We start from the raw sequence: 27,780 nt of genomic DNA, 5'->3' as shown, positions 1-27,780 counted from the left end.
TCTCAGTGACCCTGCCACAGTCCCGAATTAACCATTAGTCGCCCAGGGCCCATGGTAAGACAGTGGCCCACTGTGTTGCCCCCCCTAGTGCGGCTCGATGACCCAGAGTACCACAGCCGGCACTCTGAGTCATTGACTGAGCACCTGAAACACGAGGGCGCTCTATTAAAATGGCGGCACTCGCTGTGCACATTAGGTTCCCCTGATAGGTGGCGGAGGAGCCAGACCCAGCAGTTGGAATCCAGTAAGTGTTTAAATGGCTATAAAAACCCTTTATATTGCCCAGAGCGTTCATATAGTGCCAGGAGCGTTCATATAGTGTTAGCAATACACCTTTATTTATAACACTACAGTGCTCCTTTAATTCGCCTCTGCCATTTTAGAGATACGGTAATGTGTACATTGTGGGGCTGAACACACCTTTAGTAGCTGTTATACTAACCGCCACTAGATGGCGCTTTGGCAACGCGAACCAAGTACAACTCAGTTCTTGACGTTCAATATTGCATGAGAACGTTGATAAGTCAAGCGATACTTATCATGGACAAAGAGTGGATTCAAGGTCCACAATGAGAACCATTGGATTGGACAAACCTGATGACATCAGCGGAGGCAGTCCAGGTCCGTAACGGGTTAATTTACTTGGATTCCAAGAGACCCCGTGGTTTACAGACACATTACTGGGAGTATTATTGCTGTGGCGCTCTGTTATACACTCAGACACATTACTGGGAGTATTATTGCTGTGGGGCTCTGTTATACACTCAGACAAATTACTGGGAGTATTATTGCAGTGGAGCTCTGTTATACACTCAGACACATTACTGGGAGTATTATTGCTGTGGAGCTCTGTTATACACTCAGACACATTACTGGGAGTATTATTGCTGTGGAGCTCTGTTATACACTCACACATTACTGGGAGTATTATTGCTGTGGAGCTCTGTTAAACCCTCAGACATAATTACTGGGAGTATTATTGCTGTGGAGCTCTGTTATACACTCCAACACATTACTGGGAGTATTATTGCTGTGGAGCTCTGTTATACACTCAGACACATTACTGGGAGTATTATTGATGTGAAGTTCTGTTATACACTCAGACACATTACTGGGAGTATTATTGCTGTGGAGCTCTGTTATACACTCAGATACATTACTGGGAGTATTATTGCTGTGGAGCTCTGTTATACCCTCAGACATAATTACTGGGAGTATTATTGCTGTGGAGCTCTGTTATACACTCACACATTACTGGGAGTATTATTGCTGTGGAGCTCTGATACACACTCAGACACATTACTGGGAGTATTATTGCTGTGGAGCTCTGTTATACACTCAGACACATTACTGCTGTGGAGCTCTGTTATACACTCAGACACATTACTGGGAGTATTACTATGGTGGAGTTCTGTTATACACTCAGATAGATTACTGGGAGTATTATTGCTGTGGAGCTCTGTTATACACTCAGACACATTACTGGGAGTATTATTGCTGTGGAGGTCTGTTATACACTCAGACACATTACTGGGAGTATTATTGCTGTGGAGCTCTGTTATACACTCAGACACTTTACTGGGAGTATTATTGCTGTGGAGCTCTGTTATACACTCAGACACATTACTGGGAGTATTATTACGGTGGAGTTCTGTTATACACTCAGACAGATTAATGGGAGTATTATTGCTGTGGAGCTCTGTTATACACTCAGACACATTACTGGGAGCATTATTGCTGTGGAGCTCTGTTATACACTCAGACACATTACTGGGAGTATTATTGCTGTGGAGCTCTGTTATACACTCACACATTACTGGGAGTATTATTGCTGTGGAGCTATGATACATACCCAGACACATTACTGGGAGTATTATTGCTGTGGAGCTCTGTTATACACTCAGACACATTACTGGGAGTATTATTGCTGTGGAGCTCTGTTATACACTCAGACACATTACTGGGAGTATTATTACGGTGGAGTTCTGTTATACACTCAGACAGATTACTGGGAGTATTATTGCTGTGGAGCTCTGTTATACACTCAGACACATTACTGGGAGTATTATTGCTGTGGAGGTCTGTTATACACTCAGACACATTACTGGGAGTATTATTGCTGTGGAGCTCTGTTATACACTCAGACACATTACTGGGAATATTATTGCTGTGGAGCTCTGTTATACACTCAGACACATTACTGGGAGTATTATTGCTGTGGAGCTCTGTTATACACTCAGACACATTACTGGGAATATTATTGCTGTGGAGCTCTGTTATACACCCAGACACATTACTGGGAGTATTATTGCTGTGGAGCTCTGTTATACACTCAGACACATTACTGGGAGTATTATTGCTGTGGAGCTCTGTTATACACTCAGACACATTACTGGGAGTATTATTGCTGTGGAGCTCTGTTATACACTCATACACATTACTAGGAGTATTATTGTTGTGGAGCTCTGTTATACACTCAGACACATTACTGGGAGTATTATTACTGTGGAGCTCTGCTATACACTCACACATTACTGGGAGTATTATTGCTGTGGAGCTATGATACATACCCAGACACATTACTGGGAGTATTATTGCTGTGGAGCTCTGTTATACACTCAGACACATTACTGGGAGTATTATTGCTGTGGAGCTCTGTTATACACTCAGACACATTACTGGGAGTATTATTACGGTGGAGTTCTGTTATACACTCAGACAGATTACTGGGAGTATTATTGCTGTGGAGCTCTGTTATACACTCAGACACATTACTGGGAGTATTATTGCTGTGGAGCTCTGTTATACACTCAGACACATTACTGGGAGTATTATTGCTGTGGAGCTCTGTTATACACTCATACACATTACTAGGAGTATTATTGTTGTGGAGCTCTGTTATACACTCAGACACATTACTGGGAGTATTATTGCTGTGGAGCTCTGTTATACACTCACACATTACTGGGAGTATTATTGCTGTGGAGCTATGATACATACCCAGACACATTACTGGGAGTATTATTGCTGTGGAGCTCTGTTATACACTCAGACACATTACTGGGAGTATTATTGCTGTGGAGCTCTGTTATACACTCAGACACATTACTGGGAGTATTATTACGGTGGAGTTCTGTTATACACTCAGACAGATTACTGGGAGTATTATTGCTGTGGAGCTCTGTTATACACTCAGACACATTACTGGGAGTATTATTGCTGTGGAGGTCTGTTATACACTCAGACACATTACTGGGAGTATTATTGCTGTGGAGCTCTGTTATACACTCAGACACATTACTGGGAATATTATTGCTGTGGAGCTCTGTTATACACTCAGACACATTACTGGGAGTATTATTGCTGTGGAGCTCTGTTATACACTCAGACACATTACTGGGAATATTATTGCTGTGGAGCTCTGTTATACACCCAGACACATTACTGGGAGTATTATTGCTGTGGAGCTCTGTTATACACTCAGACACATTACTGGGAGTATTATTGCTGTGGAGCTCTGTTATACACTCAGACACATTACTGGGAGTATTATTGCTGTGGAGCTCTGTTATACACTCATACACATTACTAGGAGTATTATTGTTGTGGAGCTCTGTTATACACTCAGACACATTACTGGGAGTATTATTACTGTGGAGCTCTGCTATACACTCACACATTACTGGGAGTATTATTGCTGTGGAGCTCTGTTATACACTCAGACACATTACTGGGAGTATTATTACGGTGGAGTTCTGTTATACACTCAGAGAGATTACTGGGAGTATTATTGCTGTGGAGCTCTGTTATACACTCAGACACATTACTGGGAGTATTATTGCTGTGGAGCTCTGTTATACACTCAGACACATTACTGGGAGTATTATTGCTGTGGAGCTCTGTTATACACTCAGACACATTACTGGGAGTAGTATTGCAGTGGAGCTCTGTTATACACTCAGACACATTACTGGGAGTATTATTGCTGTGGAGCTCTGTTATACACTCAGACACATTACTGGGAGTATTATTGCTGTGGAGCTCTGTTATACACTCAGACACATTACTGGGAGTATTATTGCTGTGGAGCTCTGTTATACACTCAGACACATTACTGGGAATATTATTGCTGTGGAGCTCTGTTATACACTCAGACACATTACTGGGAGTATTATTACGGTGGAGTTCTGTTATACACTCAGACAGATTACTGGGAGTATTATTGCTGTGGAGCTCTGTTATACACTCAGACACATTACTGGGAGCATTATTGCTGTGGAGCTCTGTTATACGCTCAGACACATTACTGGGAATATTATTGCTGTGGAGCTCTGTTATACACCCAGACACATTACTGGGAGTATTATTGCTGTGGAGCTCTGTTATACACTCAGACACATTACTGGGAGTATTATTGCTGTGGAGCTCTGTTATACACTCAGACACATTACTGGGAGTATTATTGCTGTGGAGCTCTGTTATACACTCAGACACATTACTGGGAGTATTATTGCAGTGGAGCTCTGTTATACACTCAGACACATTACTGGGAGTATTATTGCTGTGGAGCTCTGTTATACACTCAGACACATTACTGGGAGTATTATTGCTGTGGAGCTCTGTTATACACTCAGACACATTACTGGGAGTATTATTGCTGTGGAGCTCTGTTATACACTCAGACACATTACTGGGAGTATTATTGCGGTGGAGCTCTGTTATACACACAGACACATTACTGGGAGTATTATTGCTGTGGAACTCTGTTATACACTCAGACACATTACTGGGAGTATTATTGCGGTGGAGCTCTGTTATACACACAGACACATTACTGGGAGTATTATTGCTGTGGGGCTCTGTTATACACTCAGACACATTACTGGGAGTATTATTACTGTGGAGCTCTGCTATACACTCACACATTACTGGGAGTATTATTGCTGTGGAGCTCTGTTATACACTCAGACACATTACTGGGAGTATTATTACGGTGGAGTTCTGTTATACACTCAGAGAGATTACTGGGAGTATTATTGCTGTGGAGCTCTGTTATACACTCAGACACATTACTGGGAGTATTATTGCTGTGGAGCTCTGTTATACACTCAGACACATTACTGGGAGTATTATTGCTGTGGAGCTCTGTTATACACTCAGACACATTACTGGGAGTAGTATTGCAGTGGAGCTCTGTTATACACTCAGACACATTACTGGGAGTATTATTGCTGTGGAGCTCTGTTATACACTCAGACACATTACTGGGAGTATTATTGCTGTGGAGCTCTGTTATACACTCAGACACATTACTGGGAGTATTATTGCTGTGGAGCTCTGGTATACACTCAGACACATTACTGGGAATATTATTGCTGTGGAGCTCTGTTATACACTCAGACACATTACTGGGAGTATTATTACGGTGGAGTTCTGTTATGCACTCAGACAGATTACTGGGAGTATTATTGCTGTGGAGCTCTCTTATACACTCAGACACATTACTGGGAGCATTATTGCTGTGGAGCTCTGTTATACGCTCAGACACATTACTGGGAGTATTATTGCTGTGGAGCTCTGTTATACACTCAGACACATTACTGACAGTATTATTGCTGTGGAGCTCTGTTATACACTCAGACACATTACTGGGAATATTATTGCTGTGGAGCTCTGTTATACACCCAGACACATTACTGGGAGTATTATTGCTGTGGAGCTCTGTTATACACTCAGACACATTACTGGGAGTATTATTGCTGTGGAGCTCTGTTATACACTCAGACACATTACTGGGAGTATTATTGCTGTGGAGCTCTGTTATACACTCAGACACATTACTGGGAGTATTATTGCAGTGGAGCTCTGTTATACACTCAGACACATTACTGGGAGTATTATTGCTGTGGAGCTCTGTTATACACTCAGACACATTACTGGGAGTATTATTGCTGTGGAGCTCTGTTATACACTCAGACACATTACTGGGAGTATTATTGCTGTGGAGCTCTGTTATACACTCATAAACATTACTGGAGTATTATTGTTGTGGAGCTCTGTTATACACTCAGACACATTACTGGGAGTATTATTACTGTGGAGCTCTGCTATACACTCACACATTACTGGGAGTATTATTGCTGTGGAGCTCTGTTATACACTCAGACACATTACTGGGAGTATTATTACGGTGGAGTTCTGTTATACACTCAGACAGATTACTGGGAGTATTATTGCTGTGGAGCTCTGTTATACACTCAGACACATTACTGGGAGTATTATTGCTGTGGGGCTCTGTTATACACTCAGACACATTACTGGGAGTATTATTGCTGTGGGGCTCTGTTATACACTCAGACACATTACTGGGAGTATTATTGCTGTGGAGCTCTGTTATACACTCAGACACATTACTGGGAGTATTATTGCTGTGGAGCTCTGTTATACACTCAGACACATTACTGGGAGTATTATTGCAGTGGAGCTCTGTTATACACTCAGACACATTACTGGGAGTATTATTGCTGTGGAGCTCTGTTATACACTCAGACACATTACTGGGAGTATTATTGCTGTGGAGCTCTGTTATACACTCAGACACATTACTGGGAGTATTATTACTGTGGAGCTCTGCTATACACTCACACATTACTGGGATTATTTTTGCTGTGGGGCTCTGTTATACACTCAGACACATTACTGGTAGTATTATTGCTGTGGAGCTCTGTTATACACTCAGACACATTACTGGGAGTATTATTGCTGTGGAGCTCTGTTATACACTCAGACACATTACTGGGAGTATTATTGCTGTGGAGCTCTGTTATACACTCAGACACATTACTGGGAGTATTATTGCTGTGGAGCTCTGTTATACACTCAGACACATTACTGGGAGTATTATTGCTGTGGAGCTCTGTTATACACTCAGACACATTACTGGGAGTATTATTGCTGTGGAGCTCTGTTATACACTCAGACACATTACTGGGATTATTATTGCTGTGGAGCTCTGTTATACACTCAGACACATTACTGGGAGTATTATTGCTGTGGAGCTCTGTTATACACTCAGACACATTACTGGGAGTATTATTGCTGTGGAGCTCTGTTATACACTCAGACACATTACTGGGAGTATTATTGCTGTGGGGCTCTGTTATACACTCAGACACATTACTGGGAGTATTATTGCTGTGGAGCTCTGTTATACACTCAGACACATTACTGGGAGTATTATTGCTGTGGAGCTCTGTTATACACTCAGACACATTACTGGGAGTATTATTGCTGTGGAGCTCTGTTATACACTCAGACACATTACTGGGAGTATTATTGCTGTGGAGCTCTGTTATACACTCAGACACATTACTGGGAGTATTATTGCTGTGGAGCTCTGTTATACACTCAGACACATTACTGGGAGTATTATTGCTGTGGAGCTCTGTTATACACTCAGACACATTACTGGGAATATTATTGCTGTGGAGCTCTGTTATACACTCAGACACATTACTGGGAGTATTATTACAGTGGAGTTCTGTTATGCACTCAGACAGATTACTGGGAGTATTATTGCTGTGGAGCTCTCTTATACACTCAGACACATTACTGGGAGCATTATTGCTGTGGAGCTCTGTTATACGCTCAGACACATTACTGGGAGTATTATTGCTGTGGAGCTCTGTTATACACTCAGACACATTACTGACAGTATTATTGCTGTGGAGCTCTGTTATACACTCAGACACATTACTGGGAATATTATTGCTGTGGAGCTCTGTTATACACCCAGACACATTACTGGGAGTATTATTGCTGTGGAGCTCTGTTATACACTCAGACACATTACTGGGAGTATTATTGCTGTGGAGCTCTGTTATACACTCAGACACATTACTGGGAGTATTATTGCTGTGGAGCTCTGTTATACACTCAGACACATTACTGGGAGTATTATTGCAGTGGAGCTCTGTTATACACTCAGACACATTACTGGGAGTATTATTGCTGTGGAGCTCTGTTATACACTCAGACACATTACTGGGAGTATTATTGCTGTGGAGCTCTGTTATACACTCAGACACATTACTGGGAGTATTATTGCTGTGGAGCTCTGTTATACACTCAGAGACATTACTGGGAGTATTATTGCTGTGGAGCTCTGTTATACACTCATAAACATTACTGGAGTATTATTGTTGTGGAGCTCTGTTATACACTCAGACACATTACTGGGAGTATTATTACTGTGGAGCTCTGCTATACACTCACACATTACTGGGAGTATTATTGCTGTGGAGCTCTGTTATACACTCAGACACATTACTGGGAGTATTATTACGGTGGAGTTCTGTTATACACTCAGACAGATTACTGGGAGTATTATTGCTGTGGAGCTCTGTTATACACTCAGACACATTACTGGGAGTATTATTGCTGTGGGGCTCTGTTATACACTCAGACACATTACTGGGAGTATTATTGCTGTGGGGCTCTGTTATACACTCAGACACATTACTGGGAGTATTATTGCTGTGGAGCTCTGTTATACACTCAGACACATTACTGGGAGTATTATTGCTGTGGAGCTCTGTTATACACTCAGACACATTACTGGGAGTATTATTGCAGTGGAGCTCTGTTATACACTCAGACACATTACTGGGAGTATTATTGCTGTGGAGCTCTGTTATACACTCAGACACATTACTGGGAGTATTATTGCTGTGGAGCTCTGTTATACACTCAGACACATTACTGGGAGTATTATTACTGTGGAGCTCTGCTATACACTCACACATTACTGGGATTATTTTTGCTGTGGGGCTCTGTTATACACTCAGACACATTACTGGTAGTATTATTGCTGTGGAGCTCTGTTATACACTCAGACACATTACTGGGAGTATTATTGCTGTGGAGCTCTGTTATACACTCAGACACATTACTGGGAGTATTATTGCTGTGGAGCTCTGTTATACACTCAGACACATTACTGGGAGTATTATTGCTGTGGAGCTCTGTTATACACTCAGACACATTACTGGGAGTATTATTGCTGTGGAGCTCTGTTATACACTCAGACACATTACTGGGAGTATTATTGCTGTGGAGCTCTGTTATACACTCAGACACATTACTGGGATTATTATTGCTGTGGAGCTCTGTTATACACTCAGACACATTACTGGGAGTATTATTGCTGTGGGGCTCTGTTATACACTCAGACACATTACTGGGAGTATTATTGCTGTGGAGCTCTGTTATACACTCAGACACATTACTGGGAGTATTATTGCTGTGGGGCTCTGTTATACACTCAGACACATTACTGGGAGTATTATTGCTGTGGAGCTCTGTTATACACTCAGACACATTACTGGGAGTATTATTGCTGTGGAGCTCTCTTATACACTCAGACACATTACTGGGAGTATTATTGCTGTGGAGCTCTGTTATACACTCAGACACATTACTGGGGGTATTATTGCTGTGGAGCTCTGTTATACACTCAGACACATTACTGGGAGTATTATTGCTGTGGAGCTCTGTTATACACTCAGACACATTACTGGGAGTATTATTGCTGTGGAGCTCTGTTATACACTCAGACACATTACTGGGAGTATTATTGCTGTGGAGCTCTGTTATACACCCAGACACATTACTGGGAGTATTATTGCTGTGGAGCTCTGTTATACACTCAGACACATTACTGGGAGTATTATTGTTGTGGAGCTCTGTTATACACTCAGACACATTACTGGGAGTATTATTACTGTGGAGCTCTGCTATACACTCACACATTACTGGGAGTATTATTGCTGTGGAGCTCTGTTATACACTCAGACACATTACTGGGAGTATTATTACGGTGGAGTTCTGTTATACACTCAGAGAGATTACTGGGAGTATTATTGCTGTGGAGCTCTGTTATACACTCAGACACATTACTGGGAGTATTATTGCTGTGGAGCTCTGTTATACACTCAGACACATTACTGGGAGTATTATTGCTGTGGAGCTCTGTTATACACTCAGACACATTACTGGGAGTAGTATTGCAGTGGAGCTCTGTTATACACTCAGACACATTACTGGGAGTATTATTGCTGTGGAGCTCTGTTATAAACTCAGACACATTACTGGGAGTATTATTGCTGTGGAGCTCTGTTATACACTCAGACACATTACTGGGAGTATTATTGCTGTGGAGCTCTGTTATACACTCAGACACATTACTGGGAGTATTATTGCTGTGGAGCTCTGTTATACACTCAGACACATTACTGGGAGTATTATTGCTGTGGAGCTCTGTTATACACTCAGACACATTACTGGGAGTATTATTGCTGTGGAGCTCTGTTATACACTCAGACACATTACTGGGAGTATTATTGCTGTGGGGCTCTGTTATACACTCAGACACATTACTGGGAATATTATTGCTGTGGAGCTCTGTTATACACTCAGACACATTACTGGGAGTATTATTACGGTGGAGTTCTGTTATACACTCAGACAGATTACTGGGAGTATTATTGCTGTGGAGCTCTGTTATACACTCAGACACATTACTGGGAGCATTATTGCTGTGGAGCTCTGTTATACGCTCAGACACATTACTGGGAATATTATTGCTGTGGAGCTCTGTTATACACCCAGACACATTACTGGGAGTATTATTGCTGTGGAGCTCTGTTATACACTCAGACACATTACTGGGAGTATTATTGCTGTGGAGCTCTGTTATACACTCAGACACATTACTGGGAGTATTATTGCTGTGGAGCTCTGTTATACACTCAGACACATTACTGGGAGTATTATTGCAGTGGAGCTCTGTTATACACTCAGACACATTACTGGGAGTATTATTGCTGTGGAGCTCTGTTATACACTCAGACACATTACTGGGAGTATTATTTCTGTGGAGCTCTGTTATACACTCAGACACATTACTGGGAGTATTATTGCTGTGGAGCTCTGTTATACACTCAGACACATTACTGGGAGTATTATTGCGGTGGAGCTCTGTTATACACACAGACACATTACTGGGAGTATTATTGCTGTGGAACTCTGTTATACACTCAGACACATTACTGGGAGTATTATTGCGGTGGAGCTCTGTTATACACACAGACACATTACTGGGAGTATTATTGCTGTGGGGCTCTGTTATACACTCAGACACATTACTGGGAGTATTATTACTGTGGAGCTCTGCTATACACTCACACATTACTGGGAGTATTATTGCTGTGGAGCTCTGTTATACACTCAGACACATTACTGGGAGTATTATTACGGTGGAGTTCTGTTATACACTCAGAGAGATTACTGGGAGTATTATTGCTGTGGAGCTCTGTTATACACTCAGACACATTACTGGGAGTATTATTGCTGTGGAGCTCTGTTATACACTCAGACACATTACTGGGAGTATTATTGCTGTGGAGCTCTGTTATACACTCAGACACATTACTGGGAGTAGTATTGCAGTGGAGCTCTGTTATACACTCAGACACATTACTGGGAGTATTATTGCTGTGGAGCTCTGTTATACACTCAGACACATTACTGGGAGTATTATTGCTGTGGAGCTCTGTTATACACTCAGACACATTACTGGGAGTATTATTGCTGTGGAGCTCTGGTATACACTCAGACACATTACTGGGAATATTATTGCTGTGGAGCTCTGTTATACACTCAGACACATTACTGGGAGTATTATTACGGTGGAGTTCTGTTATGCACTCAGACAGATTACTGGGAGTATTATTGCTGTGGAGCTCTCTTATACACTCAGACACATTACTGGGAGCATTATTGCTGTGGAGCTCTGTTATACGCTCAGACACATTACTGGGAGTATTATTGCTGTGGAGCTCTGTTATACACTCAGACACATTACTGACAGTATTATTGCTGTGGAGCTCTGTTATACACTCAGACACATTACTGGGAATATTATTGCTGTGGAGCTCTGTTATACACCCAGACACATTACTGGGAGTATTATTGCTGTGGAGCTCTGTTATACACTCAGACACATTACTGGGAGTATTATTGCTGTGGAGCTCTGTTATACACTCAGACACATTACTGGGAGTATTATTGCTGTGGAGCTCTGTTATACACTCAGACACATTACTGGGAGTATTATTGCAGTGGAGCTCTGTTATACACTCAGACACATTACTGGGAGTATTATTGCTGTGGAGCTCTGTTATACACTCAGACACATTACTGGGAGTATTATTGCTGTGGAGCTCTGTTATACACTCAGACACATTACTGGGAGTATTATTGCTGTGGAGCTCTGTTATACACTCATAAACATTACTGGAGTATTATTGTTGTGGAGCTCTGTTATACACTCAGACACATTACTGGGAGTATTATTACTGTGGAGCTCTGCTATACACTCACACATTACTGGGAGTATTATTGCTGTGGAGCTCTGTTATACACTCAGACACATTACTGGGAGTATTATTACGGTGGAGTTCTGTTATACACTCAGACAGATTACTGGGAGTATTATTGCTGTGGAGCTCTGTTATACACTCAGACACATTACTGGGAGTATTATTGCTGTGGGGCTCTGTTATACACTCAGACACATTACTGGGAGTATTATTGCTGTGGGGCTCTGTTATACACTCAGACACATTACTGGGAGTATTATTGCTGTGGAGCTCTGTTATACACTCAGACACATTACTGGGAGTATTATTGCTGTGGAGCTCTGTTATACACTCAGACACATTACTGGGAGTATTATTGCAGTGGAGCTCTGTTATACACTCAGACACATTACTGGGAGTATTATTGCTGTGGAGCTCTGTTATACACTCAGACACATTACTGGGAGTATTATTGCTGTGGAGCTCTGTTATACACTCAGACACATTACTGGGAGTATTATTACTGTGGAGCTCTGCTATACACTCACACATTACTGGGATTATTTTTGCTGTGGGGCTCTGTTATACACTCAGACACATTACTGGTAGTATTATTGCTGTGGAGCTCTGTTATACACTCAGACACATTACTGGGAGTATTATTGCTGTGGAGCTCTGTTATACACTCAGACACATTACTGGGAGTATTATTGCTGTGGAGCTCTGTTATACACTCAGACACATTACTGGGAGTATTATTGCTGTGGAGCTCTGTTATACACTCAGACACATTACTGGGAGTATTATTGCTGTGGAGCTCTGTTATACACTCAGACACATTACTGGGAGTATTATTGCTGTGGAGCTCTGTTATACACTCAGACACATTACTGGGATTATTATTGCTGTGGAGCTCTGTTATACACTCAGACACATTACTGGGAGTATTATTGCTGTGGAGCTCTGTTATACACTCAGACACATTACTGGGAGTATTATTGCTGTGGAGCTCTGTTATACACTCAGACACATTACTGGGAGTATTATTGCTGTGGGGCTCTGTTATACACTCAGACACATTACTGGGAGTATTATTGCTGTGGAGCTCTGTTATACACTCAGACACATTACTGGGAGTATTATTGCTGTGGAGCTCTGTTATACACTCAGACACATTACTGGGAGTATTATTGCTGTGGAGCTCTGTTATACACTCAGACACATTACTGGGAGTATTATTGCTGTGGAGCTATGTTATACACTCAGACACATTACTGGGAGTATTATTGCTGTGGAGCTCTGTTATACACTCAGACACATTACTGGGAGTATTATTGCTGTGGAGCTCTGTTATACACTCAGACACATTACTGGGAATATTATTGCTGTGGAGCTCTGTTATACACTCAGACACATTACTGGGAGTATTATTACGGTGGAGTTCTGTTATGCACTCAGACAGATTACTGGGAGTATTATTGCTGTGGAGCTCTCTTATACACTCAGACACATTACTGGGAGCATTATTGCTGTGGAGCTCTGTTATACGCTCAGACACATTACTGGGAGTATTATTGCTGTGGAGCTCTGTTATACACTCAGACACATTACTGACAGTATTATTGCTGTGGAGCTCTGTTATACACTCAGACACATTACTGGGAATATTATTGCTGTGGAGCTCTGTTATACACCCAGACACATTACTGGGAGTATTATTGCTGTGGAGCTCTGTTATACACTCAGACACATTACTGGGAGTATTATTGCTGTGGAGCTCTGTTATACACTCAGACACATTACTGGGAGTATTATTGCTGTGGAGCTCTGTTATACACTCAGACACATTACTGGGAGTATTATTGCAGTGGAGCTCTGTTATACACTCAGACACATTACTGGGAGTATTATTGCTGTGGAGCTCTGTTATACACTCAGACACATTACTGGGAGTATTATTGCTGTGGAGCTCTGTTATACACTCAGACACATTACTGGGAGTATTATTGCTGTGGAGCTCTGTTATACACTCAGAGACATTACTGGGAGTATTATTGCTGTGGAGCTCTGTTATACACTCATAAACATTACTGGAGTATTATTGTTGTGGAGCTCTGTTATACACTCAGACACATTACTGGGAGTATTATTACTGTGGAGCTCTGCTATACACTCACACATTACTGGGAGTATTATTGCTGTGGAGCTCTGTTATACACTCAGACACATTACTGGGAGTATTATTACGGTGGAGTTCTGTTATACACTCAGACAGATTACTGGGAGTATTATTGCTGTGGAGCTCTGTTATACACTCAGACACATTACTGGGAGTATTATTGCTGTGGGGCTCTGTTATACACTCAGACACATTACTGGGAGTATTATTGCTGTGGGGCTCTGTTATACACTCAGACACATTACTGGGAGTATTATTGCTGTGGAGCTCTGTTATACACTCAGACACATTACTGGGAGTATTATTGCTGTGGAGCTCTGTTATACACTCAGACACATTACTGGGAGTATTATTGCAGTGGAGCTCTGTTATACACTCAGACACATTACTGGGAGTATTATTGCTGTGGAGCTCTGTTATACACTCAGACACATTACTGGGAGTATTATTGCTGTGGAGCTCTGTTATACACTCAGACACATTACTGGGAGTATTATTACTGTGGAGCTCTGCTATACACTCACACATTACTGGGATTATTTTTGCTGTGGGGCTCTGTTATACACTCAGACACATTACTGGTAGTATTATTGCTGTGGAGCTCTGTTATACACTCAGACACATTACTGGGAGTATTATTGCTGTGGAGCTCTGTTATACACTCAGACACATTACTGGGAGTATTATTGCTGTGGAGCTCTGTTATACACTCAGACACATTACTGGGAGTATTATTGCTGTGGAGCTCTGTTATACACTCAGACACATTACTGGGAGTATTATTGCTGTGGAGCTCTGTTATACACTCAGACACATTACTGGGAGTATTATTGCTGTGGAGCTCTGTTATACACTCAGACACATTACTGGGATTATTATTGCTGTGGAGCTCTGTTATACACTCAGACACATTACTGGGAGTATTATTGCTGTGGGGCTCTGTTATACACTCAGACACATTACTGGGAGTATTATTGCTGTGGAGCTCTGTTATACACTCAGACACATTACTGGGAGTATTATTGCTGTGGGGCTCTGTTATACACTCAGACACATTACTGGGAGTATTATTGCTGTGGAGCTCTGTTATACACTCAGACACATTACTGGGAGTATTATTGCTGTGGAGCTCTCTTATACACTCAGACACATTACTGGGAGTATTATTGCTGTGGAGCTCTGTTATACACTCAGACACATTACTGGGAGTATTATTGCTGTGGAGCTCTGTTATACACTCAGACACATTACTGGGAGTATTATTGCTGTGGAGCTCTGTTATACACTCAGACACATTACTGGGAGTATTATTGCTGTGGAGCTCTGTTATACACTCAGACACATTACTGGGAGTATTATTGCTGTGGAGCTCTGTTATACACTCAGACACATTACTAGGAGTATTATTGCTGTGGAGCTCTGTTATACACTCAGACACATTACTGGGAGTATTATTGCCGTGGAGCTCTGTTATACACTCAGACACATTACTGGGAGTATTATTGCCGTGGAGCTCTGTTATACACTCAGACACATAACTGGGAGTATTATTGCCGTGGAGCTCTGTTATACACTCAGACACATTACTGGGAGTATTATTGCCGTGGAGCTCTGTTATACACTCAGACACATTACTGGGAGTATTATTGCTGTGGAGCTCTGTTATACACTCAGCCACATTACTGGGAGTATTATTGCTGTGGAGCTCTGTTATACACTCAGCCACATTACTGGGAGTATTATTGATGTGGAGCTCTGTTATACACTCAGACACATTACTGGGAGTATTATTGCTGTGGAGCTCTGTTATACACTCAGACACATTACTGGGAGTATTATTACTGTGGAGCTCTGCTATACACTCACACATTACTGGGAGTATTATTGCTGTGGAGCTCTGTTATACACTCAGACACATTACTGGGAGTATTATTGCTGTGGAGCTCTCTTATACACTCAGACACATTACTGGGAGTATTATTGCTGTGGAGCTCTGCTATACATTCAGACACATTACTGGGAGTATTATTGCTGTGGAGCTCTGTTATACACTCAGCCACATTACTGGGAGTATTATTGCTGTGGAGCTCTGTTATACACTCAGACACATTATTGGGAGTATTATTGCTGTGGAGCTCTGATATACACTCAGACACATTACTGGGAGTATTATTGCTGTGGAGCTCTGTTATACACTCAGACACATTACTGGGAGTATTATTGCTGTGGAGCTCTGTTATACACTCAGACACATTACTGGGAGTATTATTGATGTGGAGCTCTGTTATACACTCAGACACATTACTGGGAGTATTATTGCTGTGGAGCTCTGTTATACACTCAGACACATTACTGGGAGTATTATTGCTGTGGAGCTCTGTTATACACTCAGACACATTACTGGGAGTATTATTACTGTGGAGCTCTGCTATACACTCACACATTACTGGGAGTATTATTGCTGTGGAGCTCTGTTATACACTCAGACACATTACTGGGAGTATTATTGCTGTGGAGCTCTCTTATACACTCAGACACATTACTGGTAGTATTATTGCTGTGGAGCTCTGCTATACACTCACACATTACTGGGAGTATTATTGCTGTGGAGCTCTGTTATACACTCAGACACATTACTGGGAGTATTATTGCTGTGGAGCTCTGTTATACACTCAGACACATTACTGGGAGTATTATTGCTGTGGGGCTCTGCTATACACTCAGACACATTACTGGGAGTATTATTGCTGTGGAGCTCTGTTATACACACAGACACATTACTGGGAGTATTATTGCTGTGGAGCTCTGTTATACACTCAGACACATTACTGGGAGTATTATTGCTGTGGAGCTCTGTTATACACTCAGACACATTACTGGGAGTATTATTGCTGTGGAGCTCTGTTATACACTCAGACACATTACTGGGAGTATTATTGCTGTGGAGCTCTATTATACACTCAGTCACATTACTAGGAGTATTATTGCTGTGGAGCTCTGTTATACACTCAGTCACATTACTGGGAGTATTATTGCTGTGGAGCTCTGTTATACACTCAGACACATTACTGGGAGTATTATTGCTGTGGAGCTCTGTTATACACTCATAAACATTACTGGAGTATTATTGTTGTGGAGCTCTGTTATACACTCAGACACATTACTGGGAGTATTATTACTGTGGAGCTCTGCTATACACTCACACATTACTGGGAGTATTATTGCTGTGGAGCTCTGTTATACACTCAGACACATTACTGGGAGTATTATTACGGTGGAGTTCTGTTATACACTCAGACACATTACTGGGAGTATTATTGCTGTGGAGCTCTGTTATACACACAGACACATTACTGGGAGTATTATTGCTGTGGGGCTCTGTTATACACTCAGACACATTACTGGGAGTATTATTGCTGTGGAGCTCTGTTATACACTCAGACACATTACTGGGAGTATTATTGCTGTGGAGCTCTGTTATACACTCAGACACATTACTGGGAGTATTATTGCTGTGGAGCTCTGTTATACACTCAGACACATTACTTGGAGTAGTATTGCAGTGGAGCTCTGTTATACACTCAGACACATTACTGGGAGTATTATTGCTGTGGAGCTCTGTTATACACTCAGACACATTACTGGGAGTATTATTGCTGTGGAGCTCTGTTATACACTTAGACACATTACTGGGAGTATTATTACTGTGGAGCTCTGCTATACACTCACACATTACTGGGATTATTTTTGCTGTGGGGCTCTGTTATACACTCAGACACATTACTGGTAGTATTATTGCTGTGGAGCTCTGTTATACACTCAGACACATTACTGGGAGTATTATTGCTGTGGGGCTCTGTTATACACTCAGACACATTACTGGGAGTATTATTGCTGTGGAGCTCTGTTATACACTCAGACACATTACTGGGAGTATTATTGCTGTGGGGCTCTGTTATACACTCAGACACATTACTGGGAGTATTATTGCTGTGGAGCTCTGTTATACACTCAGACACATTACTGGGAGTATTATTGCTGTGGAGCTCTGTTATACACTTAGACACATTACTGGGAGTATTATTGCTGTGGAGCTCTGTTATACACTCAGACACATTACTGGGATTATTATTGCTGTGGAGCTCTGTTATACACTCAGACACATTACTGGGAGTATTATTGCTGTGGGGCTCTGTTATACACTCAGACACATTACTGGGAGTATTATTGCTGTGGAGCTCTGTTATACACTCAGACACATTACTGGGAGTATTATTGCTGTGGGGCTCTGTTATACACTCAGACACATTACTGGGAGTATTATTGCTGTGGAGCTCTGTTATACACTCAGACACATTACTGGGAGTATTATTGCTGTGGAGCTCTCTTATACAAGGAACAAATATACATTAAACACGATATTCTTATCAATGGAGGTAAGCTTTGCACAGATTATTAAAATATGAAAAACAGATAAACCCACAGCGGTTAGTGCTATATAAATAAAATATACATACACTGTATACCTACTGCACTTACTGTACCTCCCTCTACTGTAATGTAACCTGTAAAGTGCTGAGTACACCTGTTAGCGCTATATAAATAAAATATACATACACTGTATACCTACTGCACTTACTGTACCTCCCTCTACTGTAATGTAACCTGTAAAGTGCTGAGTACACCTGTTAGCGCTATATAAATAAAATATACATACACTGTATACCTACTGCACTTACTGTACCTCCCTCTACTGTAATGTAACCTGTAAAGTGCTGAGTACACCTGTTAGCGCTATATAAATAAAATATACATACACTGTATACCTACTGCACTTACTGTACCTCCCCCTACTGTAATGTAATCTGTAAAGTGCTGAGTACACCTTTTAGCGCTATATAAATAAAATATACATACACTGTATACCTACTGCACTTACTGTACCTCCCTCTACTGTAATGTAACCTGTAAAATGCTGAGTACACCTGTTAGCGCTATATAAATAAAATATACATACACTGTATACCTACTGCACTTACTGTACCTCCCTCTACTGTAATGTAACCTGTAACGTGCTGAGTACACCTGTTAGCGCTATATAAATGAAATATACATACACTGTATACCTACTGCACTTACTGTACCTCCCTCTACTGTAATGTAACCTGTAAAGTGCTGAGTACACCTGTTAGCGCTATATAAATAAAATATACATACACTGTATACCTACTGCACTTACTGTACCTCCCTCTACTGTAATGTAACCTGTAAAGTGCTGAGTACACCTGTTAGCACTATATAAATAAAATATACATACACTGTATATCTACTGCACTTACTGTACCTCCCTCTACTGTAATGTAACCTGTAAAATGCTGAGTACACCTGTTAGCGCTATATAAATAAAATATACATACACTGTATACCTCCTGCACTTACTGTACCTCCCTCTACTGTAATGTAACCTGTAAAGTGCTGAGTACACCTGTTAGCGCTATATAAATAAAATATTAATACACTGTATACCTACTGCACTTACTGTACCTCCCTTTACTGTAATGTAGCCTGTAACGTGCTGAGTACACCTGTTAGCGCTATATAAATAAAATATACATACACTGTATACCTACTGCACTTACTGTACCTCCCTCTACTGTAATGTAACTTGTAACGTGCTGAGTACACCTGTTAGCGCTATATAAATAAAATATACATACACTGTATACCTACTGCACTTACTGTACCTCCCTCTACTGTAATGTAACCTGTAAAGTGCTGAGTACACCTGTTAGCGCTATATAAATAAAATATACATACACTGTATACCTACTGCACTTACTGTACCTCCCTCTACTGTAATGTAACCTGTAAAGTGCCGAGTACACCTGTTAGCACTATATAAATAAAATATACATACACTGTATACCTACTGCACTTACTGTACCTCCCTCTACTGTAATGTAACCTGTAAAGTGCCGAGTACACCTGTTAGCGCTATATAAATATAATATACATACACTGTATACCTACTGCACTTACTGCACCTCCCTCTACTGTAATGTAACCTGTAAAGTGCTGAGTACACCTGTTAGCGCTATATAAATAAAATATACATACACTGTATACCTACTGCACTTACTGTACCTCCCTCTACTGTAATGTAACCTGTAACGTGCTGAGTACACCTGTTAGCGCTATATAAATGAAATATACATACACTGTATACCTACTGCACTCACTGTACCTCCCTCTACTGTAATGTAACCTGTAAAGTGCTGAGTACACCTGTTAGCGCTATATAAATAAAATATACATACACTGTATACCTACTGCACTTACTGTACCTCCCTCTACTGTAATGTAACCTGTAAAGTGCTGAGTACACCTGTTAGCGCTATATAAATAAAATATACATACACTGTATACCTACTGCACTTACTGTACCTCCCCCTACTGTAATGTAATCTGTAAAGTGCTGAGTACACCTGTTAGCGCTATATAAATAAAATATACATACACTGTATACCTACTGCACTTACTGTACCTCCCTCTACTGTAATGTAACCTGTAACGTGCTGAGTACACCTGTTAGCGCTATATAAATGAAATATACATACACTGTATACCTACTGCACTTACTGTACCTCCATCTACTGTAATGTAACCTGTAAAGTGCCGAGTACACCTGTTAGCGCTATATAAATATAATATACATACACTGTATACCTACTGCACTTACTGCACCTCCCTCTACTGTAATGTAACCTGTAAAGTGCTGAGTACACCTGTTAGCGCTATATAAATAAAATATACATATACTGTATACCTACTGCACTTACTGTACCTCCCTCTACTGTAATGTAACCTGTAAAATGCTGAGTACACCTGTTAGCGCTATATAAATAAAATATACATACACTGTATACCTCCTGCACTTACTGTACCTCCCTCTACTGTAATGTAACCTGTAAAGTGCTGAGTACACCTGTTAGCGCTATATAAATAAAATATTAATACACTGTATACCTACTGCACTTACTGTACCTCCCTTTACTGTAATGTAGCCTGTAACGTGCTGAGTACACCTGTTAGCGCTATATAAATAAAATATACATACACTGTATACCTACTGCGCTTACTGTACCTCCCTCTACTGTAATATAACCTGTAACGTGCTGAGTACACCTGTTAGCACTATATAAATAAAATATACATACACTGTATACCTAATGCACTTACTGTACCTCCCTCTACTGTAATGTAACCTGTAAAGTGCTGAGTACACCTGTTAGCACTATATAAATAAAATATACATACACTGTATACCTACTGCACTTACTGTACCTCTCTCTACTGTAATGTAACCTGTAAAGTGCTGAGTACACCTGTTAGTTATATATAAATATAATATACATACACTGTATACCTACTGCACTTACTGTACCTCCCTCTACTGTAATGTAACCTGTAAAGTGCTGAGTACACCTGTTAGCGCTATATAAATAAAATATACATACACTGTATACCTACTGCACTTACTGTACCTCCCTCTACTGTAATGTAACCTGTAAAGTGCTGAGTACACCTGTTAGCACGATGTGACGAACCCTGCTACCTAGACCTGTATTGCGGGTTCATCTGTTTCCATTGGATTCGTGGATTTCCTGTCCGTACGCTGTTGGTTTTTCGTTTCCTAAAGTACCGAGTAAAACTACCGAACATCGGCCACCCAGGAGAGGAGTGTGCGGCTCATTAACACCTTGACCACAAATTAGAACGCTGTGGTTCACCGCAAACACCTCTCCATTCCATCGTACGGGTGGTCGTCGTTCGTATGCCGACCACGAGGCGGCGGCCATTTTGGACACGAGGCGAATCAGCGGTGTTCGGTGCAAAACCCATGGATCTAAAACGGACACTTTATCTACCGAACACCGCTGGAGACGGCCGTCTCCCCTTCTATTCCCTTGGAGGCATACGAACACTGTCCCGTTCGGGGGTTTTCTTCATCCGTATGAACTTACCCAGATAGCCGTCCCATGGAGTCATTCGTACACCGAAAGACTTATGAGAGACTTTGACTCCATGGCGATTGGACTGTGTACTTCGGATCTGAGCGCTATTCGGCAGGAATATGCCCTCAGATTTAGGCTATCTGGGGATACGTTGCACGAACACTATATCTTCGGTACTTCGGATTTTATGTATTTTATTGCATTTTGTGTGTTGTGTTTAAAATGGCGATGGTTCCTATCCTCGGAGTTAATTAGGTTTCTCCCTAATTATCTCCGGGATAGGCAGAGATGTATTATGGGTAAAATGGGGAGGGCTTGTGTTATAGCCACTGCGATTGGCTACTGCTTAATATATTTTACAGTCTTCCACCAGGTCCCCTAGGGGAGTGTCTACCTGGTGGAGACCTGCATAAATACTGGGCAGGTAGCCCCCATTAAACACATTCTGCTTGACCTTCAAAACGGAGCTTTGTCTCGTTTGTGGAGGGATTGACTATTGGGACAGCGTTTTCGTTTATTTCTAGCTGTGGAAGGATTTCGGATGGATTGCTGATCGGGAGAGACCGTGTTCGTATGCTCCGGTCGGGAGTCTTATGATCGGTTATGCTGGAATTGCATTTCAGGAGAAAGGGGACTATCGGCTAAACGGCGGCTTCACTCTCCAGGCGGCGAGTGTCGTAACAATTGGTGGCAAGCGACGGGATGAATCCCACCGCCCTGAAGGCCAGCTACACACCCCGGATTGGAAATGCAATATGAGGAGTTAAGGCGTGCTACCCTTAAAGACATTTTGGAGCGCAGAGGACGATCAGCGAGCAATCTCAAGAAAAGAGAGATTATTGCTATATTGGTAGAGATGGATACAGCACAGGGAAGGGAGATAGCTAATGTGCCTGGCCTGCTGGATCTAACACCCGAGGAAATAGCGTTTAACCGGGCAGTTCAGATCAGGCTGGCACACTTTGGCCCCAACCCTGCAGCGGATATTGTGGTGCAAGTACAAGCCGCAGTAGCAGCACAACAGGCGCTCCAGAGAAGCGGAGCTGCAACAGCAGAGGTGCCCCATAATAACAATGGGAAGAAAAAGGTACCATTTGCTGCTTTTAAAAACTTTATTGAGACTGAAGGAGAGATAGACGGGTTCCTGGCGGACTTTGAACGACAGTGTGCTTTACACCAGGTACCCGCAGAAGAATGGGTTCCTATCCTCTCTGGGAAGTTATCCGGCCGGGCTAGTGAAGCCTTTCGGGCCATCCCAGAGGAGGAACTCACTAGCTACCGGACAGTAAAAGATGCTCTGTTGACCCGGTACGCTGTTACCCCTGAGGCGTACCGGAGGCGATTCCGGGACAATAATAAACAGGCTGGTGATTCCTATGTGGAATGGGCATGCCGGGTACACCGCACGGCAGCCCACTGGATGACAGGGTGTCGAGCGGTAACTGGGGAAGAGGTGCTGCAAGTGTTCCTGCTAGAACACTGCTTTGACAAATTACCTGCAGGAGTTCGAGAGTGGGTCAGGGACCGTAAACCCGCTACCTTCCATGAAGCTGCTCGTCTGGCTGACGAATACACTGATGCCCGTAAGCTCGATCAGACAGCAGCCAAGGTCCCTGCCCGAGTGGAATACAAACCGGCAGCACCTCCAACCACCAACCTATATCACCCCCCAGCACAACGTACCCCCGCTATACCGCCAGCAACCAACCATGGGCAGTCAGCCCGCTTCAACAAACGGGGTTACTCCAACCAGGTCCAGTGCTTTGGGTGCAAGCAGATGGGACATAAAAGACCGGAATGCCCTTTAAACAACGCCAACCAAGCACCATCCTGGAGGAACCCAGCCGGCGGAGCCCAGCAGCCCCCTCAGCCTTCTGCTCACTGCCTTGAGCAGGAGGAGTTTTGGGGTTTCCTTCACGAAGCAGACCCAGTTCACGCAGCTCAGCAGGACAACCGCCAACACCACAGGCAGACCGTTAAGTTGAACGGGAAAGAGGTCACTGGTCTAAGAGACACCGGAGCTACTATGACCTTACTTCAAAAGAACCTGGTTTCAGAACACCAACACACCGGGAATACTGTGGCAGTAAGGGTGGCAGGAGGCGCCGTGTTCCGTCTGCCTGTTGCCCGGGTTCATTTGGACTGGGGAGCGGGAGCTGGACATGTGAATGTGGGGGTTATGAAGGACTTGCCTGCCGATGTTTTGCTGGGAAATGATTTGGCCCCTTTGATTTCCGCCTATGCTACTATGGGACCTGGCGAAGCCAACCCAGTGACTACCCGTGCTCAGACCCGTGCTGCTGGAACCGGCCCACCTGCTGCTGAGACCCAGGTAAGAACCGATTCCCCGACTGACACCCCAGGGCCGACGTTAGCTAGTTGGGATTCCCCGGAGGAGTTCGGGAGGGAAACCCAGACAGACCCATCTCTCCAGAGGTATAGAGGCAGAGCAGACACTGGAGAGGAAGGAGCAGAGGGGGAGCGGTATGAGTGGGTGGGGGACAGGTTATATCGGATCCCTAAGCCGTCCCAGAAAAGTGTTGCCCCTCCGCCGAATCGACAGCTGGTAGTGCCCGCGAAATACCGGCGGGAGATTCTGCGGATAGGGCATGATGTCCCGCTAGCCGGTCATCTAGGGTCCCGCCGCACAGGCCATAGGATTATGCAGAACTTTTTTTGGCCAGGTATTAACCAGGCTGTGCGGATATATTGTAGCACGTGTGACACTTGTCAACGGGTAGGGAAGCGGGGGGACCACCCAAAAGGTAGGCTTATGTCGATGCCTATTATTGGGGAGCCCTTTGCCCGCATAGCCGTTGATATTGTGGGTCCACTGGCCAGGGCTAGTCCATCTGGTAAGAAATACATTCTCACCGTGGTGGACTATGCCACTCGCTATCCAGAGGCAGTAGCGCTGTCTAACATAGAGGCAGAGACAGTTGCTGACGCCCTGGTTAGGATTTTTACCAGGGTCGGGTTCCCTCAAGAGATTCTCTCCGACCAGGGAACCCAATTTACCGCTGTGCTCACCCAGCAGCTGTGGAGGGTATGCGGCATTAAACCGATACTTAGTTCCCCATACCATCCACAGACTAACGGTCTCTGCGAGCGATTTAATGGCACCCTCAAGCAGATGCTGAGGACCTTTTCTGACACTTGCCGAGACTGGGAGCGATTCCTGCCTCATCTGTTGTTTGCCTACAGAGAGGTGCCCCAGGAATCTACTGGGTTCTCCCCCTTTGAGCTGCTTTATGGGAGAAGGGTCCGCGGACCTCTAGATCTCATTAGAGGCCACTGGGAGGGGGAGACGGAGCAGGAAGGTACCCCCATAGTACCGTATGTTCTGGAACTTCGGGACCGCATGGAGAAACTGTCTCTGATGGTAAGAGAGAATCTCCAGGTGGCCCAGGGGAGACAGAAGGAATGGTACGATCGGGGTGCCCGACAGCGAGTATTCCAGGTTGGGCAGAAGGTACTAGTGCTCAAACCTGTGAAGGCGAACAAGATGCAGGCATCTTGGCAGGGCCCGTATAAAGTATTAGCCCAGGTGTGCGATACTACGTACCTTATAGCCAGCTGTTCAGATGACAGGATCCAGCGATCCTTTCATGTGAACATGCTAAAGGAGTATCAGGAACGACCTGAGGATGTAGCCGCAGTGTGTGCCCCCGCTGCAGACGATACCGAAAGCTTACCCTTACCCGACCTATTAGCCAGAGGTGCCCAGACGGATCTGACCGAGCTCGTACAGCTAGGGGACAGGTTAAGCCCCGCGGAGAAGGAACAGGCGAAACAGCTTCTGTGGGAGAAGCAGGCGACGTTCTCCCAAGAACCCGGCTACACTACCCTAGCTGTACATAAGGTAGAGACCCCTGGACAGAACCCCTTACGACAACCCCCTTACCGTATCCCTGAAGCAGTCCGAGAAGGAATGCGGAAGGAGATAGAGGAGATGACCCAGCTTGGGGTCATCGAGCACTCCGATAGCCCTTGGGCCTCCCCTGTAGTCCTGGTGCCTAAGAAAGATGGGACCACCCGGTTCTGTGTGGACTACAGGAGGCTCAACGAGCGGACCACCACTGACGCCTACCCGATGCCACGGGTAGACGAGCTATTAGACCGCATTGCCAGGGGACGCTACCTGACCACCATAGACCTGTGTAAGGGCTACTGGCAGATTCCCCTGGCCAAGGACGCCATCCCCAAGTCGGCCTTCGTCACCCCCTTTGGCTTATACCAATTTAAGGTTATGCCATTTGGGATGAAGAACGCCCCAGCTACCTTCCAACGGATGGTGGATAGGCTCCTTGATGGCTTCCAGGAATTTGCTTGTGCATACCTGGATGATATTGCGATCTACAGTGAGTCCTGGGAGGAACACCTGGTACACGTAGGGGTAGTGCTGGATAAAATTCGGGCCGCTGGCCTGACGTTGAAGCCAGAGAAGTGTCATCTAGGCATGGCTGAGGTACAATACTTGGGTCACAGGGTGGGGTGTGGGAGCCAGAGGCCAGAGCCGGCCAAGATAGAGGCAGTAGCAAACTGGCCCACACCTATAACCAAGACCCAAGTATTGGCCTTCCTAGGGACTGCAGGATATTACAGACGCTTTGTCCCCGACTATAGCTCGATAGCTAAACCCCTGACAGACCTGACTAAGAAGAACCTCCCTAAGCAGGTCCTGTGGTCTCCAGCTTGTGAAGCTGCGTTTCGAGCACTTAAGCAGGCCCTCGTGAATGCCCCTGTCCTGGCTGCCCCCCTTCCTAACAAACGTTTTCTCGTCCATACAGATGCTTCCATGTATGGACTGGGGGCTGTGCTAAGCCAGGTCGGGGAAGATGGAGGAGAACACCCTGTCGCATACCTCAGTCGAAAGCTGTTACCCCGGGAAGTGAGTTATGCGGCAGTGGAGAAAGAATGTTTGGCCCTGGTCTGGGCATTGAAGAAATTGAGCCCCTATTTGTATGGACAGGAATTTTCCCTTATCACGGACCACAATCCCCTTGTTTGGCTTAACCGGGTCTCGGGAGACAATGGTAGACTGCTGCGGTGGAGTTTAGCATTACAACCATATAACTTCACCATCAGCTACCGACCCGGTAAGCAGAATGGGAATGCAGATGGGTTATCCCGGCAAACCGACGTCCTTGCTACTTCCTAGTCCGGT

General features: G+C 43.5%; 1 protein-coding gene across 1 annotated transcript in view; it reads left to right on the top strand.

The window, feature by feature from the left end:
• The first annotated feature begins 600 nt into the window (after positions 1-600).
• Positions 601-27,780, top strand: part of BCAT1 (branched chain amino acid transaminase 1) — a 139,633-nt gene continuing 112,453 nt past the window's right edge. The window contains exon 1 of the mRNA XM_063446675.1: positions 601-621. The gene's annotated coding sequence lies outside the window, so the exon portion shown is untranslated. The remainder of the gene's footprint in view (positions 622-27,780) is intronic.

This window comes from Pelobates fuscus, chromosome 3 (genome assembly GCF_036172605.1).
Source record: "Pelobates fuscus isolate aPelFus1 chromosome 3, aPelFus1.pri, whole genome shotgun sequence".
Lineage (NCBI taxonomy): Eukaryota > Metazoa > Chordata > Amphibia > Anura > Pelobatidae > Pelobates > Pelobates fuscus.
The sequence above is the reverse complement of the archived record's forward strand: the minus strand, read 5'-3'. Positions and strand labels throughout refer to the sequence as shown.